The sequence below is a fragment of the Hyperoodon ampullatus genome, assembly GCF_949752795.1.
Source record: "Hyperoodon ampullatus genome assembly, chromosome: 19".
Lineage (NCBI taxonomy): Eukaryota > Metazoa > Chordata > Mammalia > Artiodactyla > Ziphiidae > Hyperoodon > Hyperoodon ampullatus.
Window position 1 is genome coordinate 41,415,159 of NC_136932.1, and position 24,844 is coordinate 41,440,002.

General features: G+C 38.1%; 1 protein-coding gene across 1 annotated transcript in view; it reads left to right on the plus strand.

Annotated features, from left to right (window-relative positions):
* Window positions 1-24,844, plus strand: part of UBE2G1 (ubiquitin conjugating enzyme E2 G1) — a gene marked incomplete at its 5' end in the record, with an annotated part of 96,323 nt that overhangs the window by 20,308 nt on the left and 51,171 nt on the right. The gene's annotated exons all lie outside the window — the stretch shown is intronic.

Consider the following 24,844-nt stretch of genomic DNA (forward strand, 5'->3'; position numbering starts at 1 on the left):
CACATGCATGTGGGATCTAGATCCCTGACCAGGGATCAAATCCTGTACCCCTGCATTGGGAGTGCGGAGTCTTATCCACTGTGCCACCAGGGAAGTCCCCCATAGTGTAATTTTAGAACATTTCCATCACCTCAGCAAGAAATCTTGTGCCCATTAGGAGACATTCCCCTTTCCCAGCCCCACACCCAGGCAACTACTAATCTGCTTTCTGTCCCTATGAACTTGCCTTTTCTGGACATTTCATGAAAATGAGATCATACAATATGTGTTCTTTTGTTATGGCTTTTTTCACTTGGCATAATGTTTTTAAGAGTGATCTGGGTTGGGCTTCCTTGGTGGTGCAGTGGTTAAGAATCTGCCTGCCAATGCAGGGGACATGGGTTCGAGCTCTGGTCCGGGAAGATCCCTTATGCCATGGAGCAACTAAGCCCATGAGCCACAACTACTGAAGCCCGTGTGCCTAGAGCCCATGCTCCACGACAAGAGAAGCCACCGCAATAAGAAGCCCTCACACCGCAACAAAGAGTAGCCCCCACTCGCCGCAACTAGAGAAAGCCTGCGTGCAGCAATGAAGACCCAATACAGCCAAAAATAAATTTAAAATAAGGTTGATCTGGGTTGTAGCATATTGTTCCAGCATCATTTGCTGAAGACACTAAACTTTTTCTACTGAATTACTTTGGAACTTCTGTTGAAAATCTGTTGACCAACCTATTGTAGGTGTCTTTGGGGACTCTGTATTCAGTTACATTGATCTATATGTGTACCTTATGCTGATATCACAGTTTGATTATTGCTGTATAGTAAGTCCTAAAATCATGCAGTGTAAGTCTTCTAACTTTGTTTTTCTTTTAAAAATCGTGTAGGCTTTTTGAGGTCTTTTTAAGTCAGTTTGACACAGTTTCTACAAAAAAGCCTACTGTGATTTTGAGTGGAATTACAGTGAATATATAGATTAATTTGAGGAGGAATGACATCTTAACAATACTGAGTCTTCCATTAATATGGTATATTTCTCCATTTATTTAAGTCTTTTTATTTATTTATTTAAAAATATTTACATATTTATTTATTTGGCTGTGCTGGGTCTTAGTTGCAGCATGCGGAATCTTTAGTTGTGACATGCTGGATCTTTTAGTTGTGGCATGTGAACTCTTAGTTGTGGCATGTGGGATCTAGTTCCCTGACCGGGGATCGAACATGGTCCCCTGCATTGGGAGCATGGAGTCTTAGCCACTGGACCACCAGGGAAGTCCCTATTTAGGTCTTTTTAAATTTTAGCAAGTTTGTAGTTTTTGCTGTATAGATTTTGTATCTGCTTTGTTAAGTGTATCCCGAAGTATTTGATGTAGAAATACAATTGATTTTTTTTCTTTTCTTTCTTTTAAATTTTTATTGGAATGTAGTTGATTTACAATGTTGTGTTTCAGGTGTACAGCAAAGTGAATCAGTTATACATATACATATATCCACTCTTTTTTAGATTCTTTTCCCATATAGTCATTACAGAGCAATGAGTAGAGTAGCCTGTGCTATACAGTAGGTTGCTATTAGTTATCTATTTTATATATAGTAGTGTGTATATATATAGTCAATCCCAGTCTCCCAGTTCCCAACCACCCCCTTCCCCTGGCAACCAAAAGTTTGTTTTCTACATCTGTGACTCTATTTCTCTTTTGTAAGTAAGTTCATTTGTACCATTTTTTCTTTTTAGATTCCACATATAAGCGATATCATATATTTGTCTTTCTCTGTCTGACTTCAGTTAGTATGACAATCTCTAGGTCCATCCATGTTGCTGCAAATGGCATTATTTTGTTCTTTTTTATGGCTGAGTAATATTTCACTGTATATATGTACCACATCTTCTTTATCCATTACTCTGTTGATGGACATTTAACAATTGATGTTTTTGGTATTTTGACCTTGTACTGTGCAGCCTTGCTGAATTACTAGATCTAGTAGCCTTTTTATATTTTCCTTAGTATTTTTTACATACACAGCTATAGTCTGCAAATAAACACAGTTTTATTTCTTTAATCTATATGCTTTTAAATTAATTTTCTTACTACACTCGCCATGATTTGCCATACAATGTTGCATAGAAGTGATGTAGTGATTTCTCCTTGATTTCATGTTCTGAATCTGGATCACTGTTGCCGTACTCTTCTTGAACTCTTGGCTCCAGGGTTGCTGGTAGATCAGTTCTGTTATCTCTCTGGTTGTCATACTGGAAGTTCTTTCCCTAACTCATTCTTTTAGCCATTTGAATAACTTTGTAAGCACCTAATTTCTCATTAAATTCCTTCTCATTAAAATACTGAATGTATTTTCTGTTTTCTGCACCCTGAACCTTGACTGATAACACTTCCATTTACCATATGGCTCATTCTTAGGGTCCTTGGAGACGATTTCTTTATGGGTCAGGTAATAATTAACATTGGAGTAAAAACATTAATGTCTGGCCAGTCTCCTTTTTTTTTTTTTTTTTTTGCGGTACATGGGCCTCTCACTGTTGTGGCCTCTCCCGTTGCGGAGCACAGGCTCCGGACGCGCAGGCTTAGCGGCCATGGCTCACGGGCCCAGCCGCTCCGCGGCATGTGGGATCTTCCCGGACCGGGGCACGAACCCGTGTCCCCTGCATCGGCAGGCGGACTCTCAACCACTGCGCCACCAGGGAAGCCCCAGTCTCCTTTTTAATGGTTCCTTCATGATCTGATTCCACTTCTCAGTGAGCTACATAGAAAGGTTTTCTTTATAGAGATTGAGAAGGCAGTATTATCTTGAAGATGATATGGTTATATTATCTAAGAGTGGTTTAAATAAATAACGGTGGCCCTGCCATTTAATTATAAGTTGCTTCTTTCAATCCCTGGGTGCACATTTTTACAAATAGTTTAATCTGGGGAGTACAGCAGGAAGTACTGCTCAAAACCAGACATTCTGTAAATGCTTTGTTATTCATTTTGAAGTGTTGAAGGTGGTGCCTTGACAGTGTTCTTAGGTAATTAGCTGAGCCATACTATATGGGATAGAAATTTGCTCATTTGTGTATAAGAAAGGAGATCGAAAAACTTCTAAGGCTAATTTGCTTTTCATCAGAGGTAGTCTTGTCCTAAAGGTAAACATTTAAATGCTGACTTTAAATATTACTGGGTTTGGAGACACTGGAGAAATTGCTTCTGAAAGGAAGTACATTTTTTATTTTTTTAATTTTTGGCTGTGTTGGGTCTTTGTTGCTGTGCACGGGCTTTCTCTAGTTGTGGCGAGCAGGGCTACTCTATGTTGCAGTGCACAGGCTTATCATTGTGGTGGCTCCTCTTGTTGCAGATCACCGGCTCTAGGCACGCAGGCTTCAGTAGTTGTGGCTCACAGGCTCTAGAGGGCAGGCTCAGTAGTTGTGGCGCACGGGCTTAGTTACTCCGCGGCATGTGGGATCTTCCTGGATCAGGGCTTGAACTCGTGTCCCCTGCATTAGCAGACGGATTCTTAACTACTGCGCCACCAGGGAAGCCCAGTACATTTGTTTAGCAGGGAAGACAGTCAGTTAAATTTGTAATTGCCATAAGATATGAGGTTCATATAGTAGGAAGAGTTGGTGAGAGGATCATTTAGGAACTGATATCTAAACTAAGACTAAAGGATAATTATAGGAACTAGCCAGATGTTTGAAAAGGCCAGGACATTTGGGGAAAGAACCTAAAAGATCTAGAAGGGCTAGGGGTGGTGGTGGCATGAGTCAGTGAAGAGTATTAAGCCATTTTAATTATCCATTGGAATAGTCTTCTCTTCAGTAGTAAGACCTCATTAAGGCTTTCTGGAAGATGTGTGCTCTGCACTAGGTGTTTATTCTCTGTTGGCCACATAGAGTATATGTATCTGCATTATAGGTAACTGGTCAGTGAGTATAGTCTGATATTTGCTGCTACCATATTCAGTTAAGATTACCAAGATTAAATTACATTTTTTGAGAATTGACTAAAGATTCTGGGGTCAATCCCTTCCTCTCGGGTTCTTAAATGGATATTGTAGTCTGGAATCCTCTGAACTTTTCTATTCAAAATTATCTGTGCATTTAGTGGAGGGAGAGGAAGATCTGTCTCTTAATTTAGATTCTGAGTTTTGAAACCACCTGCCTGCTGATCTCCCTTTATTCCCTCTCCCCCTCAACAAATTAAATATCATTGTTATGGATACCCTTAAATGCTTCCTCAGACTCTGTAGAGCGCTGTGCACCTACCCTGCCGCACACCGCCCTCCACAGAGGTGTCTTTACTGAAATGGGCTTTGGGTGAAATCACTGCTGTCTCCACCTGTGGAGAGAATGCTGTCAGCAGCAGCCTTGTGAAATTCATTCTGGGTGTTGTGAAGATAGTATATAACAGTGTCCTTTTTAAGGGGACCTTCAAGGAGTAAGTTCATTCTTTTTGTTAGCAATGCAAATAATTCTTTTTAATTAGAAAAATAATTTTTTCAACTTTAGTGGTACTTAGTTGTGTGGCTTTCTGATCATAGTTCTTTTTTCATATCAGCTGCTAGAAATCTTGAGTTAATTGAACTAGTCATTCATCAAAAAGAGACAGTAGCCTTAATGACTACTACATTATATTAGTAGCACATAAAACAGTACTTTGCTTGACATATATTAGGCATTCAGTAAATATATGTTGAATGGATGGCATTGTTCAAGTAGCTGCTAAGTTTAAATCTCTGGAAGGGATGTTAGAAAAGAAATTGCTGGAAGATTATATTAGAAGAGCTAAGCAGTCTTTTTCTTGGACTTCTACAGTTGTATTACTTCCTCTTTAGTATCTTTTTCTGAAGCATATTTCTTCTTTTCTCTGTTCCTCCTTTCTAGACTCCTGTGGAAAGTATAGGTTACATAGATGAGACTGCAGTATCTTACCTACTTCGAAGGACCATAAAAACTGAGTTCATTGGCATTGTAATCTGTATATTTAGGATTATTTCAGTTGAGGTCTGGCTACAATGTTCATACTTATTTTTAAAAATTATTTATTTATTTATTTTTGGCTACACCGGGTCTTAGTTGTGGCATGTGAACTCTTAGTTGCAGCACGTGAACTTTTAGTTGCAGCACGCATGCGGGATCTAGTTCCCCAAAGAGGGATCAGACACCGTGCCCACTGCATTGGGAGCATGGACTCTTACCCACTGGACCACTGGGGAAGTCCCTATACTTACTGTTGACTTGCATTGATATTCAATATTTATTGGATTAGTAAAAAGAATGATGTACATGTAAAGACTTCTTTCAGTAGGTAGAAAATATGCCTAAGATGAGAATTAAAATTGGTCTTCATATTAATGGCATAAATGATATTTGTATTTTAAGGATGGTCATTTTTATAAAGAGAAGTTGTAAGTTGTGTAGCAGTTCTGAATACTGTATTGTTGAAACATCGATAGCAGATATGAGCATCCTATTAGTAATCGTAATGTGAAAATAGTTTGAAAAGTGCAGTCGTGAATTATTCAACACTTCTATTTCATATTATGGGAAATACCTATTATGATTTTGAATAGAACCATAGGTTGTTTACTTAAAAAAGGATGGCTGTGTTCTTCCTCTCCCTTCTCAGTTTGAGTCTCTGGAATCTGTTCTATTTTTACTTGTGGATCTACATACTGAAGCTGTCTCTGATTTCATGTTCTGAAGATCAACAAGAGATCTTCTCTTGTAAGATGAGAGTTGTATAATAGGTGACTATTAGAAGAGTAAACAAGTCTTAGTAAGTCAGTAAACATTAATTGAGGGTTTTTTTCAGTAAAAACAATGCTGTACCAAATGTCTCTTGGTACTATGACTAAAGATAATTCAGTAATTCAGTGGCTGGCTTTATGCCTGATAAATAATTGCTAGAAGTAATTTTTTTGGTAGTATTGTTGAAGCTTTATTTTCTGTATGCTTAATTTTTAAACTCTTTTTAAGTGATCAGTGAAAGTAATACATATGAAATATTTACAAATTGTTGGAAATTAGCCAGGATTATTGAATTTGAAAAAAGTCTGGCAAATCAAATTTTATCTTCATTCTTATTATAAACTGAAAGTGAAGCAGTACTGTTTAAAATTCAAATTGAGCAACATTATACTTTTTAAGGCATTAGAATCTGCTTAGGGCTTGGTTTGAAAAGATTTTGGGGGAGGGGGCTGTGCTGTGTGGCTTGCAGGATCTTAGTTCCCCCACCAGGGACTGAACTCCGGCCCTGGCAGTGACAGCGTCGAGTCCTAACCACTGGACTGTCAGGGAATTCCCTGAAAAGATTTTTGATTCTTAGAAGATTACCTTTGCTAAACACTGCAGAGAAGACCTAATGACAGTCCTCCCTCCCCCCAAAAAGTAACGAACATTAGGTTGTTGTTACGAGGCTGGGGCCTGTGTTTCTCACTTGCCCAGTTGGTGCTATCGTTCTGCTTGTTCTTTCTGGATCTCTGGCCTAACATGGCATCATATCAGACTTCAATTATGCATCAATTTATTTTGCAAAGCTGATTTAAAGTTTTCAGATAATTATGTTTTCAAGTTGAAGTTTGATCTTTTATTTCTTTGGCACATGAATACATATAATAAGCAAAACTTGTTTGAATTTTGAATTGTAGGAAATTTCTAAAGACGGGAAATATGTAGTTTTTTCCCACCCTTAACTCTCATCACTTTTAAAATTCTGGTGTTGTCTGTATATTCATGGTTTGTTCTTTGAAATTGGTATGTTCCATTCTTTATTTTTACCTGAAGTTTCTTCTTAAGGTTATGGCATCCTTTGCCCTCTCCCCCCGCCCCCCGAATTTTGCCTGCTCCTCACCCATCTTTTATTTCCCCTTAATCTGTGGCAGGGTAGACCTAGGGGCAGATAGCCATATGGAACTTGTCTATTAGTTAAATAGACAGTTGGGCATACTTTTTAAAAAAAAAAGAAGTTTATTGGGGCTTCCCTGGTGGCGCAGTGGTTGAGAGTCCACCTGCCGATGCAGGGGACACAGGTTCGTGCCCCGGTCCGGGAAGATCCCACATGCCGCGGAGTGGCTGGGCCCGTGAGCCATGGCCGTTGAGCTTGCGCGTCCGGAGCCTGTGCTCCACGATGGGAGAGGACACAACAGTGAGAGGCCCGCGTACCGCAAAAAAAAAAAAAAAAAAAGAATTTTATTTTTTAATTTATTTATCTATTTATTTATGTATTTGGCTGCATTGGGTCTGTTGCTGCACGCAGGCTTTCTCTACTTGTGGCGAGCCGGGGCTACTCTTTTGTTGCAGTGCACAGGCTTCTCATTGTGGTGGCTTCTCTTGTTGGGGAGCACGGGTTCTAGGTGTGCAGGCTTCAGTAGTTGTGGCACACGGGCTCAGTAGTTGTGGCTCGCAGGCTCTAGAGTGCAGGCTCAATAGTTGTGGTGCACGGACTTAGTTCGTCTGCAGCATGTGGGATCTTCCTGGACCAGCGTTCAAACCTGTGTCCTTGCATTGGCAGGTGGATTCTTAACCACTGCACCACCAGGGAAGCCCCTAGCTGTGAATTTTTCTTGCAAAAAATTCGCATCTGAATCTGATCAAGCCTCTGGATCTACCAATTTATAGGAAACACAGGGTACAGAAAACATGTTCAAAGACACCACAGGAGTATACAATCAGTAAAATCTAGAAGGAAATTCTATAGAACAAGTGTCTTGTTGTTGTTTTTTTTCAACAAATAAGTGACAGGAAAAGAAAAAGGCTCAGGAAACCTACAAATTATTAACTAAATACAGTGTAGGGATCTTGTTTGGATGGACCCTGATTCTAACCAACTAACTGTAAAAATAGTCTTTACGGAGGAAGAGTGAAAATTTGAGCACTGGGTATCTGAAAATTGTTCATTTTTCTTAGGCTGTGATAATAATATTGTGGTTATGTTTTAGAACTTTTAATTTTAGTATGACAGCTGGAATTTAAAATCCAGGTTGAGGGGGTATGGGTAGGGAAATAGATAAACAAGATGGGCCATGTATTGATAATTGAACCTGGATCATGGGTACATGGTAAACCGTTTTACTATTCTACTCTGCTGATAATTTGGTAAGTTTAAAAAGGGACATATATGCTTATGCTTTGGTCTTATCTGAATTGCATGAAATCCAGTTTTTATATATGAGGCAAATGAGTTTTCTCAATTGTTAAATTTTTTTCTTGAGTTGTCTTCTCAGACTAAGACCAGTAGAACTTTTGGGGGATAGTATTTATCATTTGAATTATCTGTCAGACTTAAATTCATGCCTCATCATGTTTTGTGTGTTTCATGGTTGGGCTAAAGATTTTTTTTTTTTTTAAAGAAATAAGATTAAAATAACTTCTGAGACCCATTCCTTTTGACATTTGCTTCAGTACTAGGGCAAGCTGTATAGAGAACCTTTTTTCATATTATTGATTGGGCTTCTTATTCGGAGATCCTTTGAAGTACAGACTGCTATGTTGTGTGCTCTAGTGTTAATAGCAATAATTAGCTATTCTTTGGTTGCTTTTTGTTATGCTATTTATTCCTCATTAACTTGATTTACTGTTGAGGATAACTTTGGCTCTGCCTTCAATAAATGAAGGACATAGTGCTGTTTTAGAAACCTGCTGGAGCACCAGTGTATTTGTTTGCCTCAATTTTTTCTTTTGGCTAATAGTCATTGCTGTTTTTTTCAGAGACAGCCCTGGAGCTTTAGTTTCCAGAGTTTACATCTGTTGCAACCAAAGAGAAATTTACCAATAATATGTATTTTTCACCTTCTTGAAAAAAGGTTTGAAGAAGAGTATAGTGAAATCTCTCACCCTCTTATATAGGAAAAGAGGACTTGGCCTTGTTTTAAAGCTTTATAGCTTTTAAGTGATTGGATCATGTAAAAACTATCTCACATAGCACTTTCAACTCAGAGTGCTGACATATCAAATTTAATCTCTAAATTTAATTCTATAGTCATTTAGCAAATATTGAGTGCCTACTTTTATAAGCATTGTAGTACTTTAAAGAACAGAATATAAAAGTCTTGCTGGCACAGAATTTACATTTAGTGTGGGAAGGCAGATAATAAACTAGATAATTAAGTTAAAATGTGATGTGTTAGTGATAAGTTACCTGAAGGGAAAATAAGTGGGGAAAGAGGATGGACAGTTGAGGGTGGAGCATCGGTGTCTGGGGGCCAAGCTTTCCAGGCAGTGAGGCTCTGAGGTGGGAGGAGGGGCCTGGTTGTCAGCAGACAGCAAGGTGAGGGTTGATAGTGTGGTCTTTATAGGGAAGAAATTTGGCTTTTATGCTGAGACAAACCATTAGAAGGTTTTCAGCATAGGAGTTGACATGATTTGATTTACATTTTAACAGGATCACGCTTGACTTGTGATGCTGAGTATATAGACTGCAGGGAGAGAAGGGCAGAAACAAATAGACTATGAAACTTTAGCATAAGCCAGAAGAGATATGACATTGGCCTGGACCAGAATGATGGCAGTGGAGATGATAAATGGTTGAATTTTTGGTTATATTTGATAAATCGAGTGGTCAGGATTTACTGATGAGCCAGATTTTTGGGGGGGGGGGAGGAGTGTGTGTGTGTGTGTGTGTGTGTGTGTGTGTGTGTGTGTGTAGAGAGAGAGAGAGAGAGAGAGAGGGAGAGAATGTGTCCAGGATGCCTTCAAGGTTTTTGGCCTGAGCAACTGAAAGGAGGGAGTTGGCATTAACTGCGATGGAAAAGATTGCAGGACCAGGTAGAGGGATTACCAGGGGCTGAGTTCTGAATACACTGATTTTTTTTTTTTTTTTTTGGCGGTACACAGGCCTCTCACTGTTGTGGCCTCTCCTGTTGCGGAGCACAGGCTCCGGATGCGCAGGCTCAGCGGCCATGGCTAACAGGCCCAGCCACTCCGCGGCATGTGGGATCTTCCCAGATCGGGGCACGAACCTGTGTCCCCTGCATCGGCAGGCGGACTCTCAACCACTGCGCCACCAGGGAAGCCCTGGATACACTGATTTTGAACAGCCTATTAGACATTGAAGTAGAAAAGCCTTATAGTCAGTTTATCATATATGATCAGGAAGTCAGTGAAAAGGTATGGCTTAGAGACATAAACTGGGGAATTGTTAGTGTACAGATTGTAAATAAACCATGAGACTGGTTGGGGTCAGTAAGAGAAGAGGATTAAGGACCAAATCTTGGGACACACCAGCATTAAGAAATCAGAGAAATTATCAGAAACTACGGAAGGAGTGTGAGAGGGCATGGTCAGGGAGGTAAGTGGAAAACCAAAATATGGTGGGTGGCCTGTAAGCCAAGTGAAGAAATTTCAGGGAGGGAGGGAGATCAGCTGTGTCAAATAAGAGGTCAGGTAAGACAAGGACAGATAAATGATTACTTGGGGTGAGTGGAGACTTTGAAAAGGACAGTTTAAGTGCCACTGGTGGGGGCAGAAGCCAGGTTGGTGTGAGCTTAAGTGAATAGAAGGAAAGGAACTGGAGACAGGGAATGCAGGTGACTCCTAGAAGTTGTGCTTTTAATGTAGGGCAGCAGAGAAATGGGACAGTAACTGGAGCAAGTGTGGGCTTCATTTTTGTGTTTGTAAAGGTTGGAAAATGATAGCATGTATGTTGATGGGATTGAATTCAGTAGAGAGGGAAGAATTGATGACACAGGAGAGGGTAGGAATTTCTGGAGCAATGTCTGAGTGAGGAAATTAGATGGGATCTAATTACTGCCCAGTTTGGAAGCCTTAGCTAGGAGCATGGGCAGCTAGCTCATCTAGAGTAACATGTGAGAAGGTGGAGTAATGAGTCTATGGGCAGAGATTCAGGGAAGACATTGGATTTGTATACAGTGTGGAAAATTTTAGTACTTACCTCATAGGATTTTTGTGAGTATTAAATAGATTAATACTTGTAAAGGGATGATTATAGAACATAGCAAAGCACTCAGTAAGTGTTGACTATTATCATCACTTGTAGAGATAACTATAAACAATTTGGTGTATGAAATTGTTAAGGTGGTAATATTTGTTTATAAACTCACAGTGTTATTTACATGACCAGTTAAATCTTGTGTGTGTGTAATTCTCTGGAAATACTGGGTTTTCACTTTACTGAATTGATCCACCTGGCTCAAATTCAGTAATTTCTGGTTATGCTATCGTTTCTTTGCAAAGATGCTGGTGGCCACTAGAGGTGCTACTCACACAGAATATTAACTTAAAGCGTATCACAGAAAGACAAGATATTCATAGATCTAATCAGAAACATTGTAATTTTATGTTATGGCTTTGAAGGTGGTCCGTTTTCTTTAATATGTGGGTAAAAGTCTCTTTACCAAAATTGTAGCATTGCTTAATGGAAAATAGAATTCTTTTTATACTTTGCTTAGGATAGACGTAGCAGAGAAATAATATATATTTATATAAACTGTAATTGCAATTTTAGGACCAGTTTTAAAGCTGGGGCAGTTAATACAGGAGTATTAGAGGGAGAGTTGGAAACTGGAGATGCTTGGGAAATCTGCTCAGACTCTCACCAGGCTTTAGGTATATTCATATTTTGAAAATGAGATGGAGAATATTTAAAATTGATAAGTACATCAGTGTCATTTTAGGGTGATATGGGGGGGTGAAAGCTGAAAAAGAGAAATGTGGAGAAGTCTGATCAGAGAACGCAGAGCTTCTGTTAGAGGCAGGGTTTCTCTGACAGAGAATCAGATCTTGGCATACAGAATCGCAGGTTCTGACTGGGTTGTTGTGTAAGAAGTAATAGGACTAAGGTATGTAGATTTGGTAAGACAAGACCTAGGATGTAAAAACCTTTAGGAGGCTTTTAAATGATCTGGGAAAGTTGGAAACTAGACAGAGGAAGGTTAAAGAGGAGTTGATTTGAATCAGGGGCCGATAATTGATAGAATTTAAAATTTACTGTTTGAAATACCTTTGGACCTAAATTATTTTTATATTTATAAAGCATAAAAACGTTTATAAAATTATGTTTTCGAGCACCCATCATTTGCTAACTGAATGTTCAACACTGGACAATATTCTGAGATATAAAATAAATATTTAGACATGGATCCTGTAGTCGACAAAACCATATCAAACTAAGGGGAGTAATATACCATAAGAAAGATAAAAGTTGTGATGCTGTAGGTTTTTATAAGAGGTGGAGACTACCTTCAGTTAAAAAGGGTTCATGGAGGAAGCAGCATTGTGGGATGGCCCTTGAAAATGGAAGATAGAAGTGTTTGTGAGGATATTTTAGATAACAGCATGCATTACGAGGTAGGAAAGAGTAGGTAGTGTGTTAGGTAGGAAAGAGTAGTGCTATAAATAGTTCAGGTTAAAATTAAATCCAAATAAATGTCTCAGAGCAGGGATTTTTCCCCCCCTTCCTTTTCTTTCTTTTTGTCCACCAGTGAATCCTTTGGAAGTTTGTGGGTGAGGTGGGTAGGAAGTGGAAAAGGGTGAGAGGGTGAAGCAGAAAGCTATGGTAACCAACCATATAAACAAATTACTTTTTTTAATTATGAAAGAGAATATGCTTAAAAAGCATAGGAATATAGAAGTGAAGAAAAAGCTGTTAAGCAGAGAGAAAAATACTGTGAACAATTTATGTTCTTAGTTTTAATTAATTTATTTATTTTTAAATTTAAAAATCTTTCTTTCTTTCTTTCTTTCTTCCTTTCTTCCTTTCTTCCTTTCTTCCTTTCTTTCTTGGCTGCGTTGGGTCTTTGTTGCTGCGTGCAGGCTAAGCAGCAAGCGGGGGCTACTCTTCGTTTTGGTGCCTGGGCTTCTCATTGGGTGGCTTCTCTTGTTGCAGAGCACAGGCTCTAGGCACACAGGCTTCACTAGGTGTGGCACTTGGGCTCAGTAGTTGTGGCTTGCAGGCCCTGGAGCGCAGTCTCAGTAGTTGTGCCACATGGGCTTAGTTGCTCCATGGCATGTGGGATCTTCCCGGAGCAGGGCTCTAACCCATGTCCCCTGCCTTGGCAGGCAGATTCGTAACCACTGTGCCACCAGGGAAGCCCTGTTCTTAGTTTTTAAAATTAAAATTAATTTTGTTAAGAATTACCAGACAGGTAAAGTCAAATTATCTTGAAATAAAATCTTAAAATAAATTTCTTAAAAATAAATGAGCACAAGGATCCACTAGATGAAAAGGACAAGGGCATGAACAGTTTATTTATGGAAAATTAGAGATGACTTTGAAAAATATTGGAGGTGCTAGACTTCATAGAAGCACAAATTAAAGCTACATTGAGATACTCTTTTTCACCCAGACACAAGCCAGAGCATCTTACAGTACACGAAGCTGTCAATCCTTACTTCCTACCCATGTGCTCAGTTTCCAGTCCCCCTGTTCATTTTAGTTGTCTACTCTTAAATATGGACAGTCAAGTTTTATCAGATAAGTAAAATAATGTTTCCTCATATGAAAGAAGTCAGTGGAGATAGAAAACAACTAGGAGGAAATATACCTCAGACATGGAGAAGGAAACATTTAAAAAAGAAAAAAAGTTAATAACGAAGATTAAGTTTGTAAATAGGAGCAGAATTCTGTAAAGAAGGAAAGGAGCTCTTAGAAGATAAAATTGAAGATATCTTCTAGAAAGTACAACAAATAGGAAGTTGTAAAAGAGGAGCAAATATTTTTGAGAGGCCAATACTGTAAAAGTATGTGTGAATTCTATGTGTGAATATGACTGATAAGAAATTTTTTAAAACTTTAGAAGTATGATACATTAGGAGAAATTAAGTGATAATTTTCTCAATGGTGCCAGTTTTTCTGTAGAACAAATTCCTAAAAATGGAATTTAAATGAAAGGGTGAAAAGTGTAGTTTAATAATACCAAATTGCTTTCTATAAAAATTAAATTGTGACATTTCTACCTACTGCTTATTGGCTCATATCTCGGCCAATTCTGGTTATAACCGAGACTCACTTTACAATCTTAAGATATAAGTGATATCTACAATTTTGAAATAGGTTAAACAGTTGTTCATGTATTTATTGGACATTTGTATTTACTCCACTGTGCACTTGTTGGATCTCATCTTATTTTTTTTGTCAGTGCCCTGTACTTATTTAGGGAATACCTCTGTCATGTGTGCAAATGTTTGCTTCTTAGTTTGTCTTAACGGATTCCTCCTCTTCTCTCTCTTAAACCTTTCAGAAGTTTAGAGTTTTTTGTATTGTATTTAAAGTTTTCATTTGTGGCTTCTGGGTTCTGTATCTGATTTAAGACTTTTTCTTTTTTTTTTTTTTAATTTTTTTGATGTGGACCATTTTTAAAGTCTTTATTGAATTTGTTACAGTATTTCTTCTGTTTTATGTTTTGGTGTTTTGGCCATGAGGTGTGTGGGATCCGAGCTCCCCAACCAGGGATCGAACCTGCAACCCCTGTGTTGAAAGGCAAAGTCCCAACCTCTGGATCGCCAGGGAAGTCCCTAAGAATTTTTTTGGGTTTAAAAAAAATTAATTAATTGTTTTTTTGGCTGCGTTGTGTCTTTGTTGCTGCCTGTGGGCTTTCTTTAGTTGTGGCGAGCGGGGGCTACTTTTCAGTAGTTGTGGAGTGTGGGCTCAGTAGTTGTGGTGAGTGGGCTCTAGAGCACAGGCTCAGTAGTTGTGGTGCACAGGCTTAGTTGCTTCATGGCATGTGGGATCTTCTTGGACCAGGGATCGAACCCATGTCCCCTGCACTGGCAGGCGGATTCTTAACCACTACGCCACCAGGGAAGTCCCCCTAAGACTTTTTCTAAACCAGGATTTTAAAAATGTTGCTCATTCTCCCATATTTTCTTTCTGTTCTTTAATGGTTTTATTTTCTACAGTAAATTTTTTTATCCATCTTGACTTTTTTGTTGTAAGGAATTTGGTAGAGATTGACTTTTTTTCTTTAATGAATCAGTTGTCCTAACACACCATTTTTGACTTATTCATTTTCCTCTCTCCTGATTTGAACTGCTATCAAATTTATCATATACCAAATTTCCATGTGTATTTTGGTTCATTTCTGGACACTTCTCTAGATCTCCAAGTCTGTTCTTAGTCCAGATTATACTATGTTAGTTATTGTAATTTTAGAAAGTTTTTCATTTATACATCATCTTATTTTTATCAGTTATAAACAAAGAGAATTAAAAAAATCAGTTGTAAAGAGATTGTAACAACAGCTGCCTGTGTCTCTTCTCATTTGGAAAGTTCAAGACTAATGTTGAAGTTTTGATTAGAAAAAAAAAGTCAACTGTTTTTCTGTCTGGAAGCTGTTAGGATTTGGTGTTCTGAAATTTTATTTTGCTCTTAGTGTGAGCCTTTCTGTTAATGTTTTGTGCATTTTGAGGGCCCTATTATCAATTTTATGTCTTGCAGTTCTGGGAAAATTGTGTGTATGTATGTATGTATCCATCCCTCTTTCTGTTTTCTGTTATCTCTTTTTGGAACTTCTGTTAATGGGATGCTAGACTTGTTGATGTGGGAAGATTAAGGTGAGCAGTGGGAAAAGAGGTAGGAGATGGGGTCAGACAGCTAAAGGGAAAGATGTGTGCCAGGTCCTGTTGGGCATCGTGGGCCATTATAAGGACGTGGGCTTTCGCTCTAAGTGAGGTGGAGAGCCGACACGTGTTTTCAGCAGAGGAGAGAGATGATCTGACTCTTATTTTAGTAGGCTCACTCTTTGAGACAAAAACTGCAGCTCTCAGCCTCTCTGAATAAGAGATGGGATTATTCAAAGTTGTAGTTAGAATAGTTTTAGCACCTATAAAAATTTGTCTCTGAATATTTACAATTCAAATGATATTTTAGCTGTATTTTTTTAGCTCAATCTTGAAATATTTTTCTTTCTATGTGTATTTTAAGTAAATTTTTAATTAATGTTTTAGATTTGAATAGCTTAGTTTTATCAGTTAATATTGAATTGTATGTTTAACATTTATTTTAATAAGTTTACATTTTCTTGGTATTTCACTACATTTTTTGCATTGAGATGATTATTTTTACAAATTCTACGAGTTGTTAATAATTCTTAACACTTAAATTAAAATACAAATATTAATGCTGTTATTTTGATAATACTGGCATCTTTTTGCTCCAGAGTTTGTCAAGTTTTACTCACCGCTATCCCTCACCCTGCCCCCCAATACTTTGCAGTTTTGATCAAGTGCACTGCATTGAATTTATAGATTGATTAAGGGTGATTTGACATCTTTACAGTGTTGTTATCTTTTCCAAGAACGAAATCTGGCTTCCTATGTATTCCTAGCTTTCAGTGGGCATTTTAATTATTTATGTTTAAAACAGGCTCTACATTTTTCTGTTAGACTTGAATTGCTTCTGGGTACAGGATTATTTTTCCACTTTTTTTTTTTTGATTAGCTAGTATTTATGTATACGAAAGCTGTTAATTTGTTTAATTTTGTAATTGCCCGCTTTGTTTAGTTTTTCATTTGGTTTTGTTAGCTTTCCTAGCTATGCAATAATCATATTCATATCTCCTCTTGAAATATTTTTTTAAACCGGAGTACATTGCTTAATTTTTCTAAAACATTGTTAAATGTTTTACTATTATTTATTATTATTAATAGTTTTTTAAAACTATTAGTGTTATATGCTTTCATTTTTCTTTCCTCAAAGAACATTAGTTTTATGATTGCTCATCTTCATTTCCTTTCTTTCATAATGGTTGTCATGGAGGGAATCCTTGTTTTGTTTTGTTACCTGACTTCAATGGGAATACTTCTAGTTTTTGCCTTACTGGCTTAATGTATTGTTTGTGTACATAAAATCTTTAATGCATATACACAGTATACAGCTGCATGTGTATTATATGGTATGTCTTTCTTAAAAATATTGGTGCTATATCCACCTCTATTTTATTAGGATTCTCTTTCCTTTTAATATCGGGAATGTATATTGCTGTTTTCTTTAATACCTGCATTTCTTTTTTTTTTCTTTTTTTTTTTTTTTTGCGGTACACGGGCCTCTCACTGCTGTGGCCTCTCCTGTTGCAGAGCACAGGCTCTGGACGCGCAGGCTCAGCGGCCATGGCTCACGGGCCCAGCCGCTCCGCGGCATGTGGAATGTGGGGTCTTCCCGGACCGGGGCACGAACCCGTGTCCCCTGCATCGGCAGGCGGACTCTCAACCACTGCGCCACCAGGGAAGCCCTAATACCTGCATTTCTTTTAGCTTTTTATTTTTAAAAGTTTTTTGGCTTCGCTGTGCGGCATGTGGGATTTTAGTACCCTGACCAGGGATCGAACCCACACCCCCTGCCGTGGAAGCATGGAGTCTTAACCACCAGACAGCCAGGGAAGTCCTTATATTGCCATTTTATGAAGAGTTTTCAACAGTAAAAACAAATGCCTTTTCTCATTTGATCTTAAAATGATGTTAGCTCAAAAGATTGAGCCTCCCTTAAATTTGTGGAAGATTGATACCTTTTAAATTTACTGTTGGATTATATTTACTAGTATTTTTTATTTTAGAAAGGCAGTATAGCTTAGAGGTTAAGTGCCCTAGCCTCTCTGTTATCTAACTTTTCTGTTTCTGTTTCCTCAGCTGTAAAGTGGAGATAACAGATAGTTCTCAGCTCATAAGCAGGTAGTGGTAATCAGTCAGTAGGCACCAGCACTAATGTGATGTACAGGTTGTTAAGCTACTTGCTCCCTTCCTTGGCTGTTACCCTTCTTCCTTGTGACCTAGCCACTAAAGGGGTATTGTGTGGCAAAAAAAGAGGGCCTCTGGGATGGCCCTTCCAGCATAGCCTAGTTCTGGCATGCTTCTGATGGGTTGGTGACTGTTCTGTACCTGCTGTTAAATATTTTGGTTCTCCAGCTTGTCAGATTGTTTTGAGAGTAAATGAGTTGATGTTACATACATTGCCTGTCTAGACCAGTGTCTGGAATATAGTAAATACTATATATTAGTGTTTGCTGTTATTTAGAATTTTTGTCAAAGAGTATCCTCTGTGCTGTCTGTGCACGATTGGCTCCATGAAATGTAGAAGACTTTTGTTTCTGGATATACTTTAATAAAGGAACTACCTTTTGAATTTACTATGAACATGTCCAGGACTGGTGTTCGGAGTTGCTGGAGAGATAACTCTTTGGCAGCTTGGTTCTTTGGAGGTTATTGAGGTGTTTGCTTTCTAATTCTACTTGATTCCACTTGACAGTTTGTATTTTCCTAGAAAACCATTTATTTCATCTACATTTAAAAATTTAGTAACTTAAAATTTACTGGAAACTTATTTTGGTTTCCTCTGTATCATCTTACTGCTTCTTTTTCAGTTCTAATTTTATATAATTGTTTTTTTAGTCTAGCTAATGGTTTATCTGTTAGAGTTTTTCCCCTTCCCTTCAAAATGCAGCTCCTAGGTTTTAGAATTAAATCTACTAGCTTCTGATTTCTAATTGAGTAACTTATGAATTTCTTTAATTCCTTTATTCTGCTTTTTAAAATTGAAGCATAGTTGATTTACAGTGTTAATTTCTGCTGTAAGCAGTGACTGAGTTACACACACACACACACACACACACACACACACACACACACACACACTTATATTCTTTTCCATTATGGTTTATCCCAGGACCCACTGAATATAGTTCCCTGTGCTATACAGTAGGAGCTTCTTGTCCATCCATTCTATATGTTGTTGGTTGCATCTGCTAACCCCAAACCTCCCAGTCCATATCCCCCCTCCCTATTCTGCTTGCTTTTTTAGTTCTATTTATTTTCTAACCTTGAGTTGAATGCTTAATATTTAATTTTAATTCTTGATCAGTTGATACTATTTAGGCTGTGGATCTTCCTCTGAGTATAGCTTTATTTATGTATCAAAGGTTTTTTTATATAGGTAGTTTTTATAATTGTATTTTTTAATCTGTATTAATTTTGATTTCCATCTTTGAATGGAGTAGTTTAGGGAGAGATAGTACATAAATGGTCAAGTCTCTTCCACTAAGGGGAGTAGTTTAATTGTTTCATTTTCAGATGGTGGTCTCTATTATTTCTGCTTTCTTAAATTTTTAGGTGTTATGGCCTAAATAGACAATCAGTTTTTCTAAACTGTTCCATAGGGGTTTTATCTCATCCCATTATATGTTGTTCAGCCGTTTTATCGTTTTATCTGTTTGGTCTTTAAAGACTGAAATGGTGATTGCCTTCTACTTTTATTTCTGCCCAGTTTTCTCGTATTTCTTTAAAGTTTGGGCTCCAAATATATATATGGAGAGAGGGAGAAGGTTTTGGTGTACATAGTTTTATATACATTATATCTTCTTTATGGATTGTAATCTTGAGCATTCTTAAAAGTGACCCTTTTTGCCACCTTTAGTGCTCTTCTACTTTGCTTCTTTTTTTTTTTTTTGCGGTACGCGGGCCTCTCACTCGGCCATGGCTCACGGGCCCAGCCGCTCCGTGGCATGTGGGATCTTCCCGGACCGGGACACGAACCCGCGTCCCCTGCATCGGCAGGCGGACTCTCAACCACTGCGCCACCAGGGAAGCCCCTTTACTTTGAATTCAACTGATAAGAGTGTTTATACTTGCTTGCTTATACTTATGTCTAACCTTTTATTGTTAACCTCTCAAAGTCTTTGTTTTAGGTTTGTCTCATGTAGACCCCATATAGTTGGATAAAGAAAGGTTAGTCTTTTTGGACCCAATCTGAGATGCTTTTAATTATTTACATTAATATTGTATGTTTGGTTTTGCTTCTGTAATACTGTTCTTTTCATTGCCTGTCTTTTTGTTCGGTTTTCTTTTTTCTGTGTTAAACTACATGGTTTATTGCCTTTATTTTCTCTCCCTTCTCTCATTTTGGAAGTTTATACTGTATTTCATTATGTCTTAAGTACCACTGATTGTAAGATTGTATGACAACTACTAACATGGTTAAGTTCTGTCAAAGAAACTGTGACATGCCATTAATTGTAACATGCATGCTAATTTCAGATATACTAAAATGTGAAAAAAAAGTGCATCTTAGAATAGATGGAATATGGTAGTTTATAGTTCTGTGGCTATTATTATAAAGGTATAGCTTTAATATTCTTAAATCTATTATGTTTAGCAAGTAGATTTTTCTATTTGAGGAGTGGTTGTTTGCTCTATTCTCAGGAATCTAGTATGTTTAAAAATGTTAGAGGATTTCACAAGTGAAGTTATATTTTGGCTGGTTATAGAATTTTTGAGCTATGTTGCCTTCCCCTTAATACCCAGTAGACATTTCTCCATTATCTTCTGGCATCTAGGGTTATTCTAGAGAAGTCTGGGGCCAGCCTGACATTTTTTTTCCCTTTGTAGGTGACCTACTTCTGCCTGGGTATTGGTAGAATTCTTTCTTTATCCTTGAAGTTCAGTAACTTCATCAGGATATATCTCGGTCTTGCTGTGATTCTCTATTACATTTTCCTGTTACATGGTAAGCCGTTTCAATCTGTGATTCAGGAATATTTTCTTATATATCTTGTAATATGCTTTCATTTTTATTTTTCCTCAAAAGACATCAGTTTTATGATTGTTCATCTTCATTTCCTGTCTTCATTTTATTTTTCTAAATGCTTCCTTCGTTCTCTTCTGCTGTGTTCTAGGTAATTTTCTTGAGGTTCTCTTTCATTTCATAAATTTTTTTTCATCAACATCAGGTCTGCTACTTCCTTTATGCTGTGTAGTTTTCATTGTGCCAGTGGCTTGAGTACTTCATTCAGTTTTATTTATTTATGTCTGTGAGCTGCCCTTTCAGCTTGTCTCGTTTATTTCCCTCTTTAAAAAAGCCTTTACTTCTTGTGGTAAAAACAGGTAAAACCACATTGTTTTTTGAGAAGATGGATGGGTAGAACCAGTTGCAAAGCAGCTAATATCAAAATTTATTCTCCAGGAACACAAAAAACAAGTGATCAGTGAAACTTTTTTGTCAAGTCATGCTGTTAAGTGTGCTTATTTATTTATTTATTTTGTTTGTTTGTTTGTTTTTGGCCGTACGAGGGCCTCTCACTGTTGTGGCCTCTCCCTCTGCGGAGCACAGGCTCCGGACGCGCAGGCTCAGCGGCCATGGCTCACAGGCCCAGCCGCTTCGCAGCATCCAGACCAGGGCACGAACCTGTGTCCCCTGCATCAACAGGCGGACTCTCAACCACTGTGCCACCAGGGAATACCAAGTGTGCTTTATTAATGGCACGAAATATGGAAAAACTGTTATTCATTTGCAGGTTTAAAGACTTTTCTTTTCTTTTTGCAGTTGGATAAGCTTCTTTTTTTTTTTTGCGGTACGCGGGCTTCTCACTGTTGTGGCCTCTCCCTTTGCGGAGCACAGGCTCCGGACGTGCAGGCTCAGCGGCCATGGCTCACGGGCCCAGCCGCTCTGCAGCATGTGGGATCTTCCCGGACCAGGGCACGAACCCGTGTCCCCTGCATCAGCAGGCGGACTCTCAACCACTGCGCCACCAGGGAAGCCCTAAGCTGCTTCTTTTTAACTCAGTAGAAATCTGTTTTGCCATGTGTGCTTCTGTGTGTATGAGGGAGAAGTGTTCAAGGATTTTTCTTATTAATCATTGAAAATCTGTTGAAGATTTCTTTTTTTATCCAGTGAGTTGTAATGTAGACTAGAAAAAAATTCATTGAAAAAAAATCATGACTGACAGAGGCTCTGTCATCCGTATGTGCCACAGTAAAAGACCTGCTATGTGAATTTCACAGGAATGCTAACTTGCTCTTTGTTTTATTCTGAAGAAATGAAGGTGATCAACAGCGTGCCCCTTGATCTCCATTCGGGGTTGAAGGAAATAGTGAAAATTGTGAATGTGTGCAAATTGTGGTTACTGAGCATGAGACTTTCACTGTGACATATTTAAAAAGGTATAAGACTTCTGTACTTTAAAGTATCTTAGCTCTGTAGGGGATAGGTTCTCCCACTTTTTTAAATGGTGGCAGAAATAACCAGCATTTAAAATTTTACTTTTGATGTTAAGAAAGGTTGTTTTAATTATTTCAACAGACTTGCACATTCATTATGGCCCAGTATGCCAGCAACATACTCAGTATTGTGAATAACCTGAATTTACCACTCCAGAGTCTAAGTCATAGCTTATCCTTAAAATTGAAATTACCAGAATTTCTTAAAGGTTCCAAACTGTTGTGCTTGATTGCCAATAATCTGGCAATTCCTAAGATGATACATATGTTTTATCTAATCTGTTAATTCAGCAGATACTTACAGAGGGCCTGCTGCATGCCAGGGACTGTAACAGGTGCTGGACTACATCAGCAAACAAACAAAAATCCATGTTCTTTTAGAGCTTGCATTCTAGTGGGGGTAGGGGAGATAAACAAAATTAATAGAAAGTTGTATGCTGTGGGGGAAGTATCCATAAAATGGAATAAAATAGGGACTAGGAAGACTAATAAGGAGTAAGGGGATAAAATAGGGAGTAAAGCGTAAGAGTATGAGGGTTATGATTTAAAATAGGGTGACATTTAAATAATTGAATTAGCTGAGGAAGGGAATCATGCATAGGGTACAGCAAACACAAAGGCCCTGAAGTGGAGATAGTCTTGAATGTCAGAGGAAGATGAGGGAGAGCAATTAGCTGAAGCCAAGTGTACAAGGTAGCAAGTAGAAGGTTGAAGATACTGGTTGATTCTAAAGGACCTTTTAGGCAATTATGCAGGCTGTTCATTACTGTGAGGCAGAACTCAAAGCCATTGGAGTAGTAACATGATCTGAATTCACAGTTTGACAGGATTGTTCTGGGTGCTGGGTTGAGAATAGACACACGAGAAAGAGATGTTTCATAGTACCCCAGTACACACATTTAAGTAAACATTTATAATTGAAATGAAAGCTTCACCAACAATATCTCTATTTTATTTTTCCTTTTATTAGGAAAAAGAAATGCTGTTTATATCCCACTAGATCTGTTTCATGACTGCATAACTTATAGTTGAAAAACACTGCTAAATGAGGTGCATACAGCCTCTGCCTTGGTGGGAAGGAAGTAGAACGTAGGAGGTTGTGTATTAAAAGGAAAATGAGCAAAGTATAAAATAAAAAAAGATGAAAACTTAAAATCAATATTATACACACACTTAGCTTAAAAAATCAAGTAATCAAATATCAGTGATACAAAAGGCCTAATAATGAAGAGCCCCACTCTCCACAGGCAACTACTTTGCAAAAAACCTTTTGGTTCAGATTTCCTGGGGCTTAACTCCATGTTCTAAATAATATGCTTATAGTGTTTATTTTTTGGTTTATCAACTTTAGACATTCTCTGTTGACTTCTTGCTATGACAGATGTTTTCAGTCCCACTTCTCACTACGACGGTCACTGAACTGGCGCCTCTCTGGGGTTCTGCCCAGAAGATTAGCCTTCCTCGCCCGCTGCACCCCCTCTGTGAGTATTCTGCTCTTCTCCCTCCACTGTGCCTAATCAATTCACATTCCTCCATCCGTTTTCCATCTTTTCAGAACCATGGGCAATCTACCTAGGCTTTTTAAAAAATATTTTTAATTAAAAAGTTATTTTAAAATTTCTTTAGAAAAGCTTATTTAATAAAGTTATTAGGAAGGAGAAGAGATAAACACGTGCTCATGCTGGCACCTTGAACTGGAAGATAGATTAGAGGTTTAGGCCAAATTTTTTGGTTTCACTTTTTTTTTTTTTTTTTTTTTTTGCGGTATGTGGGCCTCTCACTGTTGTGGCCTCTCCCGTTGCGGAGCACAGGCTCCGGACGCACAGGCCCAGCGGCCATGGCTCACGGGCCCAGCCGCTCCGCGGCATGTGGGATCCTCCCAGACCGGGGCACGAACCCGTTTCCCCTGCACCGGCAGGCGGACTCTCAACCACTGCGCCACCAGGGAAGCCCTGGTTTCACTTTTTAAAAATACATGTAGTGTATGTGTTTTTAAGAGTTAGATATATTTACAATATCTTATCTTTTAAAAACAAATTGTAAATATTTTTCCATGTCATTAAATACTCTCAAGGTATTTTACATTGATACATAGCATTCTTTCGTATGCAAATATTGATACCATAGGATTCCCCCAATTTTTGACTTCAGGTTGTTTTTATATTACAAATTATTTAAATTATAGCTAATGCTTCTGTGGATTTTCCTATGAAAAATATTTATACATAATCTTTTATTATTTCTCTTAGGATAAATCTCTAGGAGTGGTTATTGTTGAATCAAAGAAGATAAAACATTTTTTGAGGTTCTTTTTTTTCTTTCAGTTTTATTGAGATGTAACTGATATACAGGACTAAGTTTAAGGTATACAGTATAATGACTTACATATATTGTGAAATGCTTACTACAGTAAAAATAGTTTACAGTCATCGTGTTATATAATTACTCCAAAAAAAGAAAAATAAAGACTTTTTTTCCATGTGATGAGAACTTTTAGGATCTGCTCTCTTAGCAACTTGCAAGTATACCATACAGCAGTCTTAGCTATAGTCATCATGTTGTACATTACACCCCCAGTACTTACGTATCTTATAACTGGAAGTTTGTACCCTTTTGAGCTTCCTAACAACTATCACCAGTTACCTGCTAGGAAGGTTATAGTCCCACTATCACTGTATTAAAATTCCATTTTTTATTACATGCTTACTATCAGGGACTTCTAAAAACGTTTGATTCTGCAAGGTAAAAAGAAATAATTTTAGGGACTTCCTTGGTGGTCCAGTGGTTAGACTCCGCGCTCCCAGTGCAGGGGGGCCCTGGTTCCATCCCTGGTCAGGAACTAGATCCCGCACGCCACAACTAAAGATCCCGTATGCCACAAGGAAGATCCTGCGTGCCACAACTAAGTGCCGGCGCAGCCAAATAAATGAA